General features: G+C 42.2%; 1 protein-coding gene across 3 annotated transcripts in view; it reads right to left on the bottom strand.

Annotated features, from left to right (window-relative positions):
* The window catches only part of LOC146640666 (uncharacterized), a 31199-nt gene extending 15321 nt beyond the window's left edge, over positions 1–15878 (bottom strand). Inside the window, exons 1-3 of one of the 3 annotated variants that reach the window (XM_085399987.1) lie at positions 15762–15878; positions 15038–15500; positions 12472–12551 (exon numbers count right to left, since the gene is read on the bottom strand). The gene's annotated coding sequence lies outside the window, so the exon portion shown is untranslated. The remainder of the gene's footprint in view (positions 1–12471; positions 12552–15037; positions 15501–15761) is intronic. The other 2 variants (XM_085399988.1, XM_085399985.1) reach the window with 2 other exon arrangements.
* Positions 15879–16928: the final 1050 nt, after the last annotated feature.

Below are 16928 nucleotides of genomic sequence, written 5' to 3'. Positions count from 1 at the left end.
ACATATGATTTTTGAGAATGATGATTCTTCTTGTTTGACCTTTGACATTCAGTTGTGTACTTTTGCACGACAGGAGTAGATCCGCCACAAGGCTGGATAGCTTGGTTACCGTCTGGTCCTTGGTGGCATCTTCTTTTGAAGATATTAATTCCTGTTTTTGAACTGTTGATACTGATTTGCTTATGTATAGGATGTAGTTTACTGTGCATGAATGAAATCTACACTGACACTGTCTGAACAAAGGGTGCATAAGTTGAAATTTAAGTATACAATGACAAAAAGGAGGGAAATGTTAAGTCTAATTGTTGAATGTTGCCATTGTGTTTCTTAAATTTGTATAGTCTTCGTTTAAGCAGTAGGATCAAAGCCATTCCTTTGATCCTGACCACCTCTCCAGCCACTCTGTGCTGGGGGAGGTTTTATTGTAGATACATCCTATCTGAAAGATCTGTTTCTTCTGATGTAAGCTTCCTGGGTTTATGACCCTTTGATCAGCAGACACACACACACACACACACACACACACACACACACACACACACACACACACACACACACACACAGTGTATGTCATTTACATACAGTGCCTTGTCTTTGTAACCAAAGGGGGGTTGCAAGGGGAGGTGTTTTGTAAACTATTGTTTGAAGTTTGTCAATAAAGGCAGCGAGAGGAGGCCACCATTGTGGTCATTTCGACGTGCTGGTCACAGATGGAAGGGCCTCCCTTGCGCAAGAAATCGATCTAACACTGTTGCCTTGTTTTTCTTTCATGGGAATAAGTCCTGGATACAGCGGGGTCTGAGTTTAGACCCAACAGCCGGGTCCTGCAAAGACCGAGAAGGCCAGAAGTGCGAGGCTGTGAAATGGGACGGTCCAGCCTTCAGATCTGTGTCACCGCTGTGTGGGTGGAGTTTAATAAACTCGCCGTCTGCTCCTTGCTATCTAAAATATTACAGGACACTGGAGTAAACTCTCGACCGTCTCACACTTCTGTTTCATCAGTTTTCTGTTTGACGTTTATTCAGCTGTGTGAAAATCCCGCAGGAACCCACCGATGGATTAATTTGTAGTATTAAGTTGTATTTAATCTAATAATCTAATAACTTTGATCTCAGCCAAACCGATTTACTCCGGAACAAATGAAACACAGAATAAAGGCAAACAATTACATTTTTAAGTTATCCGAGTGACTTATGGTAAATGGCCTGTACAGCGCTTTACTTGGTCCTAAGGACCCCAAAGCGCTTCACACATCCAGTCATCCACACACACACATCCACACACTGGTGATGGCAGCTACAGTGTAGCCACAGCCGCCCTGGGGCGCACTGACAGAGGCTGCCGGACACTGGCGCCACCAGGCCCTCTGACTTATATACAGTGGGGCAAAAAAGTATTTAGTCAGCCACCGATTGTGCAAGTTCCCCCACTTAAAATGATGACAGAGGTCAGTAATTTGCACCAGAGGTACACTTCAACTGTGAGAGACAGAATGTGAAAAAAAAATCCATGAATTCACATGGTAGGATTTGTAAAGAATTTATTCGTAAATCAGGGTGGAAAATAAGTATTTGGTCACCTCAAACAAGGAAAATCTCTGGCTCTCACAGACCTGTAACGTCTTCTGTAAGACGCTTTTCTGTCCCCCACTCGTTACCTGTATGAATGGCACCTGTTTGAACTCATCATCTGTATAAAAGACACCTGTCCACAGCCTCAAACAGTCAGACTCCAAACTCCGCCATGGCCAAGACCAAAGAGCTTTCGAAGGACACCAGGAAAAGTATTGTAGACCTGCACCAGACTGGGAAGAGTGAATCTACAATAGGCAAGCAGCTTGGTGTGAAAAAATCAACTGTGGGAGCAATCATCAGAAAATGGAAGACATACAAGACCACTGATAATCTCCCTCGATCTGGGGCTCCACGCAAGATCTCATCCCGTGGGGTCAAAATGATCATGAGAACGGTGAGCAAAGATCCCAGAACCACACGGGGGGACCTGGTGAATGACCTGCAGAGAGCTGGGACCAAAGTAACAAAGGTCACCATCAGTAACACACTACAACGGCAGGGAATCAAATCCCGCAGTGCCAGACGTGTTCCGCTGCTGAAGCCAGTGCATGTCCAGGCCCGTCTGAAGTTTGCCAGAGAGCACATGGATGATACAGCAGAGGATTGGGAGAATGTCATGTGGTCAGATGAAACCAAAGTAGAAATTTTTGGTATAAACTCAACTCGTCGTGTTTGGAGGAAGAAGAATACTGAGTTGCATCCCAAGAACACCATACCTACTGTGAAGCATGGGGGTGGAAACATCATGCTATGGGGCTGTTTTTCTGCCAAGGGGACAGGACGACTGATCCGTGTTAAGGACAGAATGAATGGGGCCATGTATCGTGAGATTTTGAGCCAAAACCTCCTTCCATCAGTGAGAACTTTGAAGATGAAACGAGGCTGGGTCTTCCAACATGACAATGATCCAAAACACACCGCCCGGGCAACAAAGGAGTGGCTCCGTAAGAAGCATTTGAAAGTCCTGGAGTGGCCTAGCCAGTCTCCAGACCTCAACCCCATAGAAAATCTGTGGCGGGAGTTGAAAGTCCGTGTTGCTCGGCGACAGCCCCAAAACATCACTGCTCTCGAGAAGATCTGCATGGAGGAATGGGCCAAAATACCAGCTACTGTGTGTGCAAACCTGGTAAAGACCTATAGTAAACGTTTGACCTCTGTTATTGCCAACAAAGGTTATGTTACAAAGTATTGAGTTGTATTTTTGTTATTGACCAAATACTTATTTTCCACCCTGATTTACGAATAAATTCTTTACAAATCCTACCATGTGGATTCATGGATTTTTTTTTCACATTCTGTCTCTCACAGTTGAAGTGTACCTCTGGTGCAAATTACTGACCTCTGTCATCATTTTAAGTGGGGGAACTTGCACAATCGGTGGCTGACTAAATACTTTTTTGCCCCACTGTATCATGTTTAACCTGAGTAGCCAAAGAGCGGGGTCTGAAAACGATGAAGCCGGGAGTCCGCTGCTCTCGCCGGCTGGAGTGACCATTGAACCCCCCGGCTTGCTATCGAGCGGGTGGGTAACAGACGTCTCCGAAAACGTCGGCGCGCTTTTGCAAATATGCGATGTCTTGATGAACCCAGCAGATATTTGAAGTTTACACAGCTACTTTCTCCCCTTAATATATGTTAAAAATTTATTTTGTGGCCCAGAAAGATTAATAAGACTAATTTTAAAACTTAGTAGCGGCCGCCATTGTTGGCAGCTGAAATTTGGCTGGGCCGCACTATGAATTCTGGGATATGGTGGGCCACGAAGGACACACCTGACCCATCCTTCAAACTCGGGGGAATGAAGGACGCATTTGAAGGAGTCGAGGAATCGGGACAGCCTTCGTCGCCTGGCTGTGACGTCATCGGCCTTCAAATGCGGCCTCCGGAGGATGCAGCCGACGTTTTGGGACACAGCTTGTGTGTCTTTGTTGGTCATGTGACCTCCCAGGGACTACACATGGAAACGAGCAGTTTAGCTCAAATCTGGCAGGTTTCCATCGTCTGTTTTTGTCCTGCTGTCCATGAACATGAACACTGTCCCTGTCAAACACGTCCAGATAATCTGATCCAGTGTTGTTCTTCTTCTGTGGTGTTTGTGATGGAGCAGCAGCTGCTGATCCTGATGTCCTCCACCAAGGGGGCAGAAAATTCAGCTGACTGTCATCATTTATTAAAAAGATGTAACAATGTGACATAATGCAATATAATAGTGTCAGTTACACATTGTGGGTTGCACTGTGGCCAGAATGGACATTACCTCCTGCCTAATGGAAGCTGTCAGCCATCCTGCAACCATGAATTAGATAAGCAGAAGTGAAGGGATTGTTAACAACAATTTAATAATAAAATGTAATGTGATAGTTGCACTTTATTGGCTACCCACAATCGTATGAATAATAACCATGAATGCACTGCATGCTCATAGCAAGTTCTTTAGGTTTAAAGTGAGATCCTGCTTTAAAGGGCGCTTCATCTGCTGGGAATGACATGTTTCTTCTAGTATGTAAGGCTCAGCCCATCTTACTGGGACTTACTTTTGTAGGTCCACATGCTCTAAACCTGGTGCTCCATGATTGGTGCAGAAGCTTTAAGCTACTGTTAGATTATAATATTATTTTATGCCATGTTATACCCCTAATTAAAGATTGTGAATTATTATGTAGTTTTAGTTTGCATTATTCTCCTGAGTTAGAAGAAGCTGATAATGGTTGCATTAGTTAAACTGATTTGCATTGACTGAATGTACAAAGTCCCAATGTGTAGAGCACACATTAATAAATTAGTCATGTTCTCCGTGAAACTAAATAAGCTTAATCCTTAAAGACCCCTCGAATTATTTACTAGATGTTTATTTTTGAAAATTAATCAAAACCTGAGTTAAAAAATAAATAAATAAATAAAAACAATTGGCAAGGCCACACCCCCACACATGTGATATAAATTTAAAGGTACTGTTGTCCTCTCTAAGAAACATCAGGACTTAGAGGAGTGGCAAGTAGAGTATGAGAGCTACAAGCAAAAACTAAATGTGTACTACAGTGTGCAAAAATGAAATACTGGGTCATCAGGGGGTTATGAGGGACATCTATAAAACTAAAAATCCCACAAACCTCGAAGTGCACTTGAAAAGCTCACACAAGAAGGTTAACCTAGCTTACCTTGAAGAGCTCATCAGGGGGAGCACACTCCCCCTCCTTGAAGAGCTCCCCCACTCAACCCGCATCCCCCGAAAACAGCTAACCCCAGATAAGGCAGCGTGATGTATCCCGAGATAACAGGACTGGGACATCTAAATAAATGTGTGAAACAATCGCCTTCAAAAAGGTTATCAATTCACTTCAACCAAAATTAGGAACACTCGGTGCGGCAAGAGTTAATAGTGATTAGTCTCAACACCCAAGGATAACCAGAAGAGCATGATTGATATGATGGAACTGAGATTTGGTTACACTTAATTTTTGCAAAACACAACTAAAACTAAACTGAAACTAAGGATTTTCAGAAAATAAAAACTAGACTAAACTAGCAAAGAATTGGTAAAAACTAATTACAACTGGAAAAAATTGAAAATCTGGAGTCGAAACTAAATAAAAATAAAAACTAATGAAAATGGCGAAGCGTTTAAAACCCTGGTGCAGAGATTGGCAAATCTGACCAGGAACGTTATAAAATGGATTGTCAGAACAGTCAGCGTTAAAGCCACTTTCAGTCCATACTAGGATGGCATTGGACATCTTCGGGGCGGAAAAGGGTTGGTGTGACCAAGGGGTGGTTTGGCTTGTTGTATGTATATTTGAGATCATATGGCTCTGGATGGACCAGTTACCAGGGCATGGAAGGAGGACAGACTCATTAAAGGAGGAGAAGGAATTTCCTGGGATTGGAGATCCTCTGAGTGAGTGGTTGATTAAAAGCATGCATAAAATAGAAGTTATCTGTTGTTATTGATTGGTAATAGATTGATAATTGGCCACATTTACAGCTGTATTGACTTGTTGTGGACGTAGTCGACTTCAGGTTTAAACACTCTAATTAACAGGTTGAAAATAGTGACATTAAAGGAAGAGTATGCAGCGCCACCCTGTCAGACGCCAGTGATGGTGGAGCTCACTGATGAATCAGGTGAGCTGGATTCATGGCTGATTCAAAACTAAGATCCCCCTGCTGTGGTCAGTAAGGGGAGAACAGGGGGAAATAAAATTAAAAATAAAAGAGGCATTTATAAACGTTTATGTGTCGAGTGAAACGGGATAAAAGGGTGTTTTACTGTTATTTTAAAATCAGCATTATTATTGTAGGAGAATCATGCAATAAGCATTGCATCGATGATCATTTATTGAAGCTTTTGACCTTATACTAACATCTGTGTTCCTGTGATTGTTATAACCTCTGATGAATCTTCTATTTACAGGTGTTAGGATAATGATATAATTTTTCATTGCAGGTGTAACCATGATCGTTTTTATACATATTGCAACTTGTTGCTCATTGTAGAGTTGTGCTCAAGTTAATAAGGGTTAAAAGCTACAGTCAGCGTGAATGTCTGACTGATCTATTGAGAGAAAAGGCTTCGAGCATAGAAGGCCGCACGCGCTTACAAAACACTGATATCATGTTATTCTTTGTGATCTTTTCTTCAATTATGTCCTTTGTTTAGTTTAAATAGTGGCAGTTAATTAAACGACATTTATTAAAATATTAAATACCTGAGTCAGGACATTACACGCAGATCACCTTAAGAGTCTGGGAAACTTTGTAGCTGCCTAACTTTTTTTTGAATGTTCTAGCTCTGTTGATTTGACACATTGGAATGTGTCAAAAAAAGGGGGGGAAAGTTGAGCTTTAACATCAAACAAGGATTATTTGAACATTTTATAACTTCATTTGTGTCTTTAATACCTTAGGTATGGTAAAGCTTAAGCTAATAGCGGCCCGAGAAGTTTCTGGTCCTTTGTAGAGAATCAGTGAGAAGCATAAATCATCACGTCCATGTTTAAGCATTAATCATTGAAATGAACTGAATAGCGTTTAGAAGATTTGTTAATTTCTTTGTCTTGTGTTAAAAAGAGTGGTTTCAATAATTCTCAGACACACCTTGCAAAAGTTGGCACTTGGTCTTTTGAAGGTCATAAGCTTCATTCGGCGTGATGGTCCAGACTGATATATTGCAGGTATTGACTTTGAGTGCAGAGGGCTAAATGCAAACACGCTTACACACACATATGATTAGAATAAGTCCCTGGGACATTCTGAATGTTTTAGACCAATTCTGAAACACTAGAAGGTCAGTAGATAACAACATTAGATTATTAGGGGTAGGAAGAGAGGTGTTTTGGTTTTCTGTCTCTTACAGAGAAAGGAACAGACACCAGACGAGGTCACAGAGATGCGAGGATCCTCCGTAGCAGAGACAGACACAGTGACTGCCGAGACATCAACTGGGTCCAAGGGTCATGGCGTTTGGGCTCCAGCTAGTCACCACAAAAGGATGGATCCCATAAACACAGCAATAACCATGAAGGGGTTGGCGGAAATCCGGGAACACCAGACCAACGAAGTTCGAGAGGCTTTTGGGCAAAAAGGGGGACACCTTCCTGTTCCTTTTTCTGGAGGATACACAGATCGTTGTTTGAAATCGGGGCAGAATAATCCCCTGATCTGTGCCACGACTGAAGGGTTGTCTAACCCCTAAGGTTGAAGAATGAAGAGCAGAGGATCACCCAACTGGACGACACTGGTAGCTGCAGCAATAAAATAAAGGCTAAAAGCTCTTTGGACAGAGGTTCTAGTCTGAGTACGTCTGAAGGGTATAAGGTAGCACCAAAATAAAGCTGTGGGAGACCTGGGAAGTGTCATCTGTACCTGCTATTGTTGGAATAATAGTTTTTCTTGCATCTGAACTGCGCAAACACAGAGGTCATCCCACATATGGTTCGCCCCTCAGGGGGACAAAGGACCTCAGGAGTGAGAAGAGATGAACCCGGCCACACTGAATTGAAGGGTGTTGGTGAGGTCATTATTCTAATGACCTCATCAGGGGGAATTGTTAGATTATAATATTATTTTATGCCATGTTATACCCCTAATTAAAGATTGTGAATTATTATGTAGTTTTAGTTTGCATTATTCTCCTGAGTTAGAAGAAGCTGATAACGGTTGCATTAGTTAAACTGATTTGCATTAAAGTAGACTGCTGATTTATTGTGAATGAATGATATTGTTTTATGATGCATTATACTGCTGAGTTATAAGAAATACTGTTTGCAGAAAGTCATCGCCTTATTTGTCTGATTAGAAGAGAACAGAACATAGTGGAGTTTTCTGCCCCATCTCAGCAGGAGCAGATAAACGGGGAGCCAAGGTCATAGCTTAGGCGCTGTGTGAGAGAAAGCATGTGAATGTTTAGGCTTTTTGTAATAAGGTGGAGGCACCAGAGGCTATAAGAGTTTGAGCAATGCGCCACCATTTTGAGATTTGAGGCTGTCTGCATCAGTGTCCATCTCCCACGTGTGTGATCATTAAAATCATCGTTTGACTCAACCCGACCGGACCAGTGTTGTTATTGTGGTTTTTCTCTTGTCTCCATCCCCAATAATTTTGAACCTTAACATCCTGCTTTAAAGGGCGCTTCATCTGCTGGGAATGACATGTTTCTTCTAGTATGTAAGGCTCAGCCCATCTTACTGGGACTTACTTTTGTAGATCCACATGCTCTAAACCTGGTGCTCCATGATTGGTGCAGAAGCTTTAAGCTACTATTAACAAATAATGACCATGGACTTAGTTGTTACTACAATAACTTATCATTGAGCAACTTTTAATTTTACTTGTAAAACTATGCAAGTAGAATTGAATGGGGCACAGTGAGCTGAGCACAGGCCCACTCTGTGACACTCAGAGGTTTGTGGATATCATACTGAGAGTATTGAACACAGTGCAGCCAGCTTGCAGCCACTTTCCCACCACTTTAGCACAATGTTTACATGAGACTCAGCCACACTAATGTTCCTGGGCAGACATGTGGTGCAGCATGGCTGATGGCACTGTACCTGCAGCTGTCATGGACAAGAACCACTCAATACCTCACCCAAGCCAAGCCTGTGCTGATGTTGTGATCTGAGACCGAGACACTAACCCAGGATCATGATATGATGTTGTGAGAGTTTCACTAAGAATTAGCTCTGATTACAAGATTTCAATCTATGGTAACTCTAATTTGTATTTACTTCAGTTTGTTCATCTTGGAGCTGTGTGCAGCTGAGGACAGTCTTATTATTACCAGGTGAGGATATGTAACAGCCACAGTCTGTAGAGATGATGTCACCATGGAGTGGTGACATCATTGCTTTATAAAACTGTTTATAAAGCAAATAGTTTTTTGCTGTATAAATTTGCCTGATAAATTTTGTATCCCTCCATAACTTTTGCTGTGAATAAGACATGGTCTCCAAAGTTACTGTACTTATTGGTTATACTGTGACTTATTTGGCAAATATACCCTTTGTGATAACAAAGCCAATATGGATTACAGATGGGGGGGGGGCACACATTTTGGCAGCCGATGCCACACAGCCTGATAAAATCTGTATCCCTCCATAACTTTTGCTGTGAATAAGACATCTTCTCTGAAGTTACAGTACTTATTGGTTAGATTGAGATTGATTTTGCAAATGAACTCATTCGTGATAGCTTCGCTACAAAGTGTAAACCGAGTGTAAATTCACTGGAGAGCGACGTGTTTCCATCTGGTTTTACAGTATTATAGTATCAAAGTCTTTTTCTAGACAAAGTATTCCCAGCAGGTTATTTAAGTGTACAGTATAAGGTAAACTGTCTTCCACACGGCACATTACAATGTCACGAAACTAATATTAAATTCATCGAGTCTGCTGTTTTCCAGCTTTTACTCTTTATCGCGTTGACTGCAGATCAGTGACAAGTAGCGTACAGAACGGAGCTGGGCAAGCGGCTCCTCCTACTTTGCGCGCTCCCGTGAATGGGGAAACAATTTTTGACGGGGGTAACTACTTTGGCACAACAGCGTTCTGCCGTCAAGGGCAATCATTGGTTAAATGTGATCATGTGACTGATGCAAGCCAGATCCTTTTATTTAGCAAAACTGTGATTAATAGTTAAATATTATTGTTGAGGGGCACAGACAGGACTCCGCACGCACACACACATTAAAAAATAATAATAATTTTTTTTTTTTTAAAGTTGCCTCAACAAAAGGGCACCTTGGGCACCCATCAGGAAAGGGGCGGGTGCTCAAGCCCCTCTAGCCCCCCCCCCCTCCCTCTGCACGTGCCTGCCTTTAAAGGTTCTTCAATGAACCACTGAAAGAAATGGTTCTTCAAAGAACCATTGTTTGAAAGGTTCTTTGTGGCACCAAAAAAGGTTCTTCTATGGCATCAGTCTAAAGAACCACTTTTGGTTCCAGTTGGCACCTTTATTTTTCTGAGTGTGGGGTGGCAAGTGCCACCCTAAAATGATCTCTTGCCACCCCAAGTGCCACCCCAGTTTTGCATATGACAGTGTTGTTTATTAAAATAAGATCGCATTAACAGTTTGAGCGTAGTTACAGTCAACAGTGAATATAAATGCTAAAACTGAGTATATTCCATAGTGTCCCCCCCTGCATCAGTAACAAATGGTTCAGCCCATAGCAGGACCGGCTTTTTTCTTGTTTTCAGCAGCAAGCGATGCTTATGATCGTGCCAGAGCACATTCTGAACAACACCATGGGAATTTCGGATTTTACACAGGTGGGTGGATGTTACACTGTGGAAATGGAGGAAAGTGAGTGTTATTAACCCTCTGTGGTCCACGGACACGCTGCACCTCCAAATCACATGACTGATGTAAGCTGCCATAGCAACAAGCTGCAGCAACGCTGAGTCTCTGTTTCAGCCACATTGAAAGTTCGGACTTCAAAGTTTTTAAATTTTAATTACAGGCCAGTAAATCCAGAGTTATGATCATATATATCAGCCACGCTTTGTTCTAAACACTGTCATCACGTTTGTGTGTGTTTTAAGCGTTTTCTAAGGACAGCGCGAAAACAGTAAAGAAAGGAAAAAATCCACGTTTCCTATCGGTGGAAAAAATGCACCATGTCGACCAAGAAAATTTCTCTAGATCCGCCCTTGGTCTTGATGCCACAGATGGAGCTCCCACAGCCAGGGGAAGGAGTACTAGCGGTCCAGAAGCAGCGGCCAGCCAACCACTGCAGAGGCCGGCCACTTCAGAGAAAGCCAAAGACAGGACCCTGGACCCCAAGAACCACCCGACACCTGGGGGAACCCCGACCGCGCAACTAAGAGGAACAAGCCATCCCCGGAAAACAACCCTCATAGGAGCAGGCCAGCAAGTCTCGCACCAGTTGTGACATCACATCCTGTGTCGTGTGACATAATCGTTGTGGTGCGTTGATCAGTATCGCTTAATTTTTGTAACTTGATCCATTGTGCCGTGGTCGTTGCAATCATGCTCATTTTTCCACCATTTTAATGATGATCCTGCACCGAAGCTCAGAGACACACGAATACACAGAGTGAGATGTTGAAGCAGTTTGAAAATGTGAATTTGTGGAGAGAAGTTTGCAAAAAACACCCTCAACAAAGTCGTGGCTTCCAGGTTTGGCTTCTCCTTATCAGCTCGTGTGACGTGAGCATAAATCTTTGCACAGATAATGTTCATATGTGGATTCCTGGTTTTCTGCAGTTAACTGTGACCCAAAGCGTATTTTTAAAGTGGTTCCAGGCAATAAAGTCTAAAAATAAATACATCTACTTCCTTTTTCTGTGTTCCAGCCTCAGTGACTCTGACACAGTGCTGTAATATTTACACCTCTGATGAAAACAGAGTTTGTAGTTGCAGAGAAATACTCGACTCATTTTGGGCATTTACGAGCAGGAACCTTAGAAAGCCCCTCGCTGCTTCACTGGTTTAGAAGCAAAGCAAACATTAGTTCACAGTGATGTTAATTAAGGCCCAAAGTTTAGGAACGAACGTCAGCACTTCACTAATGAATGTAATGCTGATTCATGTGCTTGTTTTGTAATGTGCATGTTGTGCGTTGTTATTTCCCATATTCTTTGGCACTGATAGATGAAGAGTCTCAGGCAGGACCGAGGCTGCCAGCTGCTGACAGTGAGCAGGGAGAGAGCAGCAGAAGCTGGGCAAGAGCAGGGCACCTTCAGCCCCCTTCATCAGTCAGAAATCATTTGGGTGTCTGTGTGAAATGTCTGATTTTTAAAATCTTTTTGTAGACATATTTATTAAATGTTTAACAATTATATAGAAGAAAGACAATGTAAAGAACAAAACATGACAAAACAAAAATGAGTTGAAGTTATGAACTGTTTCTGAGAGACAAATAACACCAGGATCCTTTTTGTGTAGCTGACAGCTGGTAACTGTGCAGGGGCGGGTCTAGCAAAGTGTTGCCAGGGGGACAGGTAGGGCATTAACAGGGAGAGGGGGGCACAAAGAAATACTTTTCTTTCTTGTTCTCATTTAAAATGTCTCACTTTTAATAAATAATTATCTGAATCTTACAACAAACATTTCCATCTGATGTAAAATGTATAGAAATCCATTATTGTACATAGTCATTTTTTAGGGTCCCATCATAATTTCTTCAGAAGTAAGTACTGCATATGATGCCAGTGTTTCCCACATTTTCTAGATTCTGCACCAGTACTGTGTGTAAAATGCATCAAAAAGTCCGTTTGATTCTTTCTCACCTGTCTTTCTGTCTCCTTTCACTTTTTAAAGGTTGCCATGTTAGAAAACATATTTTGCCCTGCCGTGCTGTTTATTGATGTGGCAAATGAAAGGTTTATGAAAACATATCTAAATCTGTCATCAGTAATCAGCAATGATCATGTCTCACCTCTAGTCTCTGTCTTAATGTCAGGTTTCCACCGTGTGTTGTAGATGTTCAGGAGGTTAACTCGACCAACAGTCTACTTCCTGTTTAGAATACCAGGACAGGGAGGATGGTGCAGGTTTAAGTTTATTAGACTGATGCATGTATACCAACAAGACAGCGTCCATCACTGTGACAACAGCGTTTGTTTTCATTCAAAGGCTTCATGGTTTTTCCTATATGTAAAACTTTTACCACCGGCTCGTGTGACAAGACTCCCCCCTTATGCCTTCGGGTGCAGTCTTGACTCTACTTAAACATTCTGTGATAAAAGATACATCTCGAAAAATAAATATCAGTCTAGGGTTCATATTAGGGCTGGGCGATATGACCCAAAATTCATATCTCGATATTTTTTACCTGGATGGCGATATAAGATATATATCTCGATATTATTATTTTTTTAAGCCATAAGTTAAGAACAAAAAGAGAGTTCTTAGTCACACTGTGTCCCAGCTGTCACACGGGCACTTTTATTTACATACAGCGTAGATGTACATGAAGAAATTACTCAAAAATAAATTATCAGCATTTATTAAATAATCATGGTCCATAAATAAAAGAAAACAATGTTGTTTTTGTGCATAACAAAAAGCTCACAATTGTGCAGTCAAAATGTAAACTAATAGATGCTGAGCGTAATAACAAAGAGACAGATTTCACAGCTGCACCACGTCTCTGAACAGGTCTCTGAACACGTATCACTCCGCGAGGCTCCTCCTCGGTAGCCGTAGTCCTCTGACAATCCATCAAGCGGTGCAACTCCGTAGCTTAGCAAAGTCATATTAAAACATTTTTTGACAGATTGCTGAGCGCTGTGTACCACATGAAATCGGTTCGCGGTCAGTAAGCACAACCAGAATTCATACATAAGGTGCACTGTCGATTTCTGAGAAAATGAAAGGATTTTAGGCCGTGCAGCACCTCCGGGCTGCATGTCGTTAGCGCGGTTAGCTTGTTAGCGTGGTTAGCTCGCTAACACGTTGACACCGTCCAGCCCCACGCACGGTAACTCGCTAACGGAGATTTTCCGCTTTCATCTTGTCATTGCCTGCAGGTGAAGCTATGGGGGAGGCGGAGTTGTGTTCAGTGAAGGAGAGGCGAGGCCGAGTAACGCAGCGTAGAGACAAAAGTGGACGAAAGAGAGGCAAACCTGCGGCTCCACAAGTATAATTATAACGTAACATAGACTATATCGATATAAACGATATTGTCACATCTTATATCTCGTATGAAAATATATCGATATTTTTAAAAAACTCGATATATCGCCCAGCCCTAGTTCATATGATTCTCGTGTCTACACAGACAAGCGGAGGCTAAGGAAATACACTTAACCGATTAAGGCTAATACATCTGAATACTCAAATGATAAGACACCATGCAATAAACCCAACACAGGATCTCAGGGTTAGAAAATGTATTAACCCTTTACAGCCGATCGGAGCGGGCACGCTCTGTTTTGCGTAACTATTTTTAAATCCCGGTAGCTCTGCAACCACATAAGCTAGTGCAATCATTTTTTTTGCATATGAAACTGGAGGAGTTGTACTTACATCTTATGCTTGTCCTAGGTCACAGTTTCCTTCCACATATAGCTTTGCAAAAACTGCATAAAAATCACTTGCAGCAACAAAAACATGATATTCCAGAAACACGCTTCGCCGATCCGATGTTTGTAACACTTCCTACGTCCATCAGCGCGAACTATCACATGACCGCATGACCTGCCCGAAACCGGAAGTGGCGTCATTTTGCGGAAATTAGTTTTTTTTTTACCATCGTGACCTCATGAGCTTATACTTGTGTTTTTAAAAGTTATGTTTGACTTCATGACTTTCTGTGTCGTTTCTGGGATGCTGAGGACTCATATTGCACTGCTGGAAATAGTTTATTTTGATGCATATGCTGTTATTTTGCAAATTTGCACTATAATATTTATTTTCGTTTTTCCTGCAGTATATAAAAATTGGTGTATTTCAAAAATAAAACTATGAAGACACTTAAAATAAATTTCCTGTGGTGGGAAACTAGTTTGTGCAACTTTTTTGTATTTACAGTTTTGAGGGATAAGCCTCTTAAATTTCTCTAACTAGAAATATATGTTAAAAAAAACAAAAACGATTTTCAATTTTTTTGTAGTTTATTGCACTTTTTTTGCAATTTATGTAATTACTATGCACCTAATGCAGACATATTATTAAAGTTTGGTATATTATGGTTGTATTGATGTATAGCAACTTGAAATGCTCCCAAAAATGGCTACACAGCATGTAAAAATATAATATAAGCTCTGGCGGACTTGGTTCTATGGTAGGTCTTAAAGGGTTAATAAATTGCAGGAAATTCACATCCAACCCTTTTTTCCTTCATGAAAAAAACACATATACAAAACATACAATAAACCCCGGGGATAGATTTTAGTATTTTTGCCCTTAACCTGTCCAATGTTATTCTTTCCCCAGAGTGCACTCTTAGTCTATTTTTGTTGTTGGCGCGCTTTAGTTGGAGCTCTTAATAATAACAATACCTCCGTGTATCCGTGACGTCTCGACCTCCTCCGATGAATAACTCGCTCTTTGTGGTAGCAACCGTCTCCACTCGCGGCAGCGAGCAACGAATCTCCGGTTCCTTAGATAGCAGCGAATCATCCACGGTTAGCGACTCTCTCCCGAGACAACTCTCAAAACTCCGTCTCTCCGCTCCGGCGGAATCTCCGTTAGCCAGGACCGTGGCGTTAGCCTAGCTCCAGCTAGCCAACGTAGCCAAACGTGCCCCGTGCTTTCTCCAGCACAAAAGGTACGGGAAGCCCGGCTCAAACACTCCGAATGATTACCGGGAAGTCCGCAGGCGGGTAATGCGTTGTTGCCGAACAACTTTGGTGACATAAGCAGTCCCGAAGCCCGTGCTTCGTCTATGCCATTTTAGTAATCCTCCTTTTTTCCCTCTCTTTCTCCGTCCTTCCTCTCGACTTCTTTTCCCCCGGAAGTCATCTGCAAGTCATGACCTCTCGTGACGTAGCATACAAACAAATTACACCTCTTCTCTTCTAACAGACATTCACATTCCATGAAATTATGTTTTTTTTAACGTAACTGATTTTTCCACACACTATTTATACAATTTAATACAAACATTTATATCACATATTTATACCACTCTTAACCTCAAAATGTTATTTTCTCTTCGACTTATTCTCATGAAAAACACAAAATAAATGCCACTGATATTTATCAGAGTATTACATATAATACCTGGTGGGCCGGTCTCCAGTCAAAATGCCCGGGACCATTTTTTGTCCCAGTCCAGCCCTGGTCAGGAGTCACAGTCAAGTGTGAGCTGCATGGCCCCTCTATGAACATTGTGGCTTTCCTAATGGCCCCTGTTGAGTCTAATTGTTGAATGTTATCAATGTGTTTCTTAAAATTTACAGGTCTTAGTTCAATCTGTAGGATCAAGACATTCCTTTGATCCTGACCACCTCTCCAGCCACTCTGTGCTGGGGGAGGATTATTGTCGACACATCTCTGTGAAGATTCTGTTTCTTGTGTGGTCAGCTTCCTGCCCTTTAGTGGCTTCACTGTGTTGTGCACGCTGAACCAATACAGGAAGTGAACCATATATTGGGTGTGGGGTAGATTACCATTTTATGACTAAGGATGCTGGAAGTCACACACACAGAGAGACACACAAACACTAACTCACTCAAACAGCTGAACTACAATGATCCATGTAGCAAACACAAACTGTTATATCGCCTTTGGGCTTTTGGAGCCTTGACCTGACTGTGGTGGGCGTGGCCTGCAGCGCCGCTGCAGGGGAGGCGGACGCACCTGAGCGGCACCCGCAATCACGCCTTAACGTCTGTGCTCTCTCTGCTGTTGTTGGTGTGTGTCGGGCTGTGAGCTGCAAAGCTACAGCCGGCTGTGTGCGCACAGCAACCGTGTGTGTAAAGTGGTCAATAAAGAGATGCTGAAAAGCGCGTTCATGCAAACATCGTCGGGTCTGCCGTGATATGTTTACAACGGGACTTCTGCTCCTGAACCTCTGCGCACAGCGTCTGCAGGTCGGGGCTGTACGAAGTCACTTTATCTCTACAGACTGTAAGCTGTCGTCTGTGAGGCGTGAGCGTGTTTGTTTGAACACAGTTCACGGTGGAGAACAGCTGCTGACATAATGTGGATCCCAAGATCCATAACTGGCCTACCTGGGGCTGAAAGTCTCCATAAATGCAGGCGTTTCGGCGGCTACACCGGCTTCCACGAGTGTGACGCTTATTTTGAGAAAATAATAGAATATAAATGTATTTTTATATTCCAATATCACAATAATCTTCCAATGTAGAACTACAAGTTAAAAAAGAAGTAACATAAATCAAATCCACTTCAGCTAAATACTTCTCATTTATTTCCATCTTACAT

The sequence above is a fragment of the Rhamphochromis longiceps genome, unplaced genomic scaffold (genome assembly GCF_057381845.1).
Source record: "Rhamphochromis longiceps isolate RC_006_pf unplaced genomic scaffold, R_longiceps_female_GT1.1 unmapped_scaffold_4, whole genome shotgun sequence".
Taxonomy (NCBI): Eukaryota; Metazoa; Chordata; class Actinopteri; order Cichliformes; family Cichlidae; genus Rhamphochromis; species Rhamphochromis longiceps.
The sequence above is the reverse complement of the archived record's forward strand: the minus strand, read 5'-3'. Positions and strand labels throughout refer to the sequence as shown.